Raw genomic sequence first — 3,446 nt, 5'->3', positions numbered from 1 at the left:
AGGGGATCACTGGGCACAACACAACATCACCATAGAAGCTTAGCCAGCCCACACACACACACACGCACGCCCACACATTCTGGAAGTCTTCAATTATGGGTTCCCATGTTACATTACATTTGGCTGACGCATTTTTAATCAAAGCGACTAACAACATGGTAACAGTTGTAAAAAAGTTTTAAAGCAATTCTCTCAACAATTTTAAGACAATTTAAAAACGGCAGAGTACAGTAAGAATAAGTGCAAGTTCAAGACGGCTGGTAAGTGCTAGCATCAGCAAGACTTGTTGTAAGTGGTGCTATGAGAGAAGATGTTCTCTAAAGAGCTGGGTCTTCAGGAGTTTTTTGAAAATGGAGAGGGATGTCCCTGCCCTTGTAGGAACTGGCAGTGTGTTCCACCAACGAGAAACAAAAGATGAGAAAAGTTTGGATTGGCCTGAGCATACCGGTGGTAGAGCTAGACGTCATTCGTCTGAGGAGCGCAGCGGTCTGGAGGTAACACATGTCTGTATGAGGGCATTCAAGTAGGTGGGAGCAGAACCGGAGACTACTTTGTAGGCAAGGGTTAGAGCCTTGAATTTGATGCGGGCCGCCATAGGTAGCCAGTGTAGCTGGATGAGCAGCGGGGTAACATGTGCCCTTTTGGGTTGGTTGTAGACCAGGCGCGCCGCCGCGTTCTGGATCATCTGAAGGGGTTTCACTGCGCAGGCTGGGAGACCTGTCAGGAGGGCGTTGCAGTAGTCGAGTCGTGAGATGACTATTGCCTGAACCAGAAGTTGGGTAGCATCTTGAGTCAAGTAAGTCCTGATTTTCCGTATGTTGTAGAGTGTGAAACGGCATGACCGGGAGACTGAGGCAACATGATCTGAGAAGGTTAGTTGGTTGTCGAGAACAACTCCTAGATTTCTTGCAGTCCTGGTAGTTGAAACAGACAGGGAGTCAAATTTGATGTTGATGTTGTGGTGTATGGTAGGTTTAGCTGGGAGGACCAGCAGTTCAGTCTTTGAGAGGTTCAGCTGGAGGTGGTGTGCCTTCATCCATGTAGCTATGTCTGAGAGGCAAAGAGGATGCGGTGATCAAAGGCAGCCGATAAGTCAAGCAGAATGAATACTGATGACCGAGCGGTCGCCCTGGCTTCTTTTAAGGCTTCTGTTACAGACAGCGGAGCCGTTTCGGTAGAGTGGCCGCTTTTGAACCCAGACTGATTTGGATCCAGAAGGTTGTTCTGTGAAAGGAAGTCAGAGACCTGTTTGGAGACTGCTCGTTCAATGCCTTTCAATAGAAAATCAGGAGTGAGACAGGGCGGTAGTTCTCGACTTGAGCAGGGTTGAGAGAAGTTTTCTTAAGTAACGGTGTTACCTGGGCCATTTTGAACGCTGATTGAAGGCATTGATCACATGTGTGATAGCTGGTGCGATGGTCGTGCTGATGGACTGAAGTAGGTTCGTAGGTATAGGGTCCAGCGAGCATGTGGTAAGACAGCTACATGTCAGGAGTCTAGATACTTCACTCTCGGAGAGAGGCGCGAATGCTGAAAAAGATGTTCCAGCAGCCCCTAGAGGTTGTAGGAGTGTGGTATCTGAGTCTGATGCGTTGTGTGGGCATGTAGAGAATTGACTGCTGATTGCCGCCACTTTGTTTGTAAAAAATGAGGCAAGGGTATCCGCAGTAAGGCTGGATAGAGGAGGAAGCAGCTGAGGGTTGAGTAGCGATTTGAAGGTTGAGAAAAGTTTTCGAGAAGGTGTTGAGTGGAGGAAGAGCGGAGGCAACCACTGAGGAAAAGTGGGTTGGAAACAGGTTCCGGATGTTGCGGCGGAACGTGACCATCGGCTGAGGAGCCGGAGGCTGTTCTGTCAGGCTGACGTTGAACTGGATGAAGAAGTGGTCAGAAAGATGGAGAGGCGTCACCATGGTGTCTGTGCTGCAGTTCCAAGTCAGGATCAAGTCAAGCTCTTTGCCAGCTTTGTGAGTAGGTGGGCTTTGAACAAGTTTGAGGTCAAAAGAATGGATCAGGGCCAAAAAGTCCGCTGAGCCTGGGGCGTCTAAGTGGATGTTCATATCGCTGAGGACGAGAAGCGGACAGTCATGCTCAGGGATGGAGGACAGCAGAGTGTCAAGTTCGTCCATAAAGTCGCCTAGTGTGTCGCCTAGTTAGCCTGGAGAGCGGTAGATGACCAGCACGTAGAGTTTTGCTGGGGCGATCACTGTGATGGCATGGAATTTGAATGAGACATATTTGTTTGAAGGCAGTAGCGGGGTGAATTTCCATTTGTTGGAGATTAGCAGGACTGTCCCACCTCCTCGTCCAGATGGGCGAGGGGTGTGGGAGAGGGTAAAGTTAGTGGAGAGTGCAGCCGGGGTGGCAATGTTCTCTGGTTTGATCCAAGTCCCATGTTCTTATAGAACCCAAAATCTTGGTGTTTCCAAGCAGATATTTGTGAGCTGTTGACACTTTTGATTATCATCATGCACCCACTCAGAGTGTGAGTTACAAATTGTCTTTGTCTAGGCGCAATTCCACGGAAAATGGACTTTTTGTCACATCCATAACGCCAGTGAAATGCCTTGGCATTTGTATGATGTGAATGATAACATTATTTTTTTGTGCATTTTTTCTCATTTACATTCTCCAGCCAAAAATAGCAAATGCTCAAATTTCATGTAATCATTCACATCATACCATACCATTACATTTTATTGGCATTATGGATGTTACAAAAAAATGTAATTTTCCATGGAATTGCCCCTAGATGGTGTCATTTGTGATGATGAATAATGCAGAATCATTCTGCACTGCCTAAATTCATTTTAACACACACCACTGTTTATAATTTCCATTAATTCTCATCTGTGGTATCATTCGTCCAACTGTGCATAAATAATGCCTTTTGCTCTGGTCTCCAGTTTCCATTTTGTTTTAAATGCATGCATGAAGCATAGCTCCAGGTAGGGTTCTAATGACTATCTTAATATGTAGCAGGAACTTGATTCCTATCATCCAATGCAATTTAGTAAAGTGCCCTCTGGACCTGTGCTGTCCCATGGGGAGAAACAAAACTAATCAGGTAATAAATACCTACTTGGTGGTAACATACGTAGAGCGAGATATGATAGTCCCAGAGAGATGACAATATGGCACACATTTACTGATTCAGAATATTCATCAGGGTTAATTCTATGTCAATTCTATAAATGTATTGATATTAAGTCATCTGCAGGCTGTTTGGAATGTGAATATTTTGTTTGTCAGGGCAGTTCTATTGTTTCTACATTATGCACATAATAAATGGGCTTGGGTGTTTTGCTCACATAAACTGTCCTCCTCGTCTCTGCTGTCTTTGTCTCTCTGGTTCATGTTGCTGTCCAGTCCCCGTAAGTCACTGTCATCCCTAGGACCCTCATAACCCTACAAAAGCACATAGATTGAACATTAGAGCAAAATATCTC

At 45.7% G+C, this 3,446-nt stretch overlaps 1 pseudogene; it reads right to left on the bottom strand.

The window, feature by feature from the left end:
* Positions 1–454: 454 nt before the first annotated feature.
* LOC121680570 lies at positions 455–3,092 on the bottom strand (annotated as a pseudogene).
* Positions 3,093–3,446: the final 354 nt, after the last annotated feature.

The sequence above is a fragment of the Alosa sapidissima genome, chromosome 13 (assembly GCF_018492685.1).
Source record: "Alosa sapidissima isolate fAloSap1 chromosome 13, fAloSap1.pri, whole genome shotgun sequence".
NCBI classification, from domain to species: Eukaryota; Metazoa; Chordata; class Actinopteri; order Clupeiformes; family Clupeidae; genus Alosa; species Alosa sapidissima.
The sequence above is the reverse complement of the archived record's forward strand: the minus strand, read 5'-3'. Positions and strand labels throughout refer to the sequence as shown.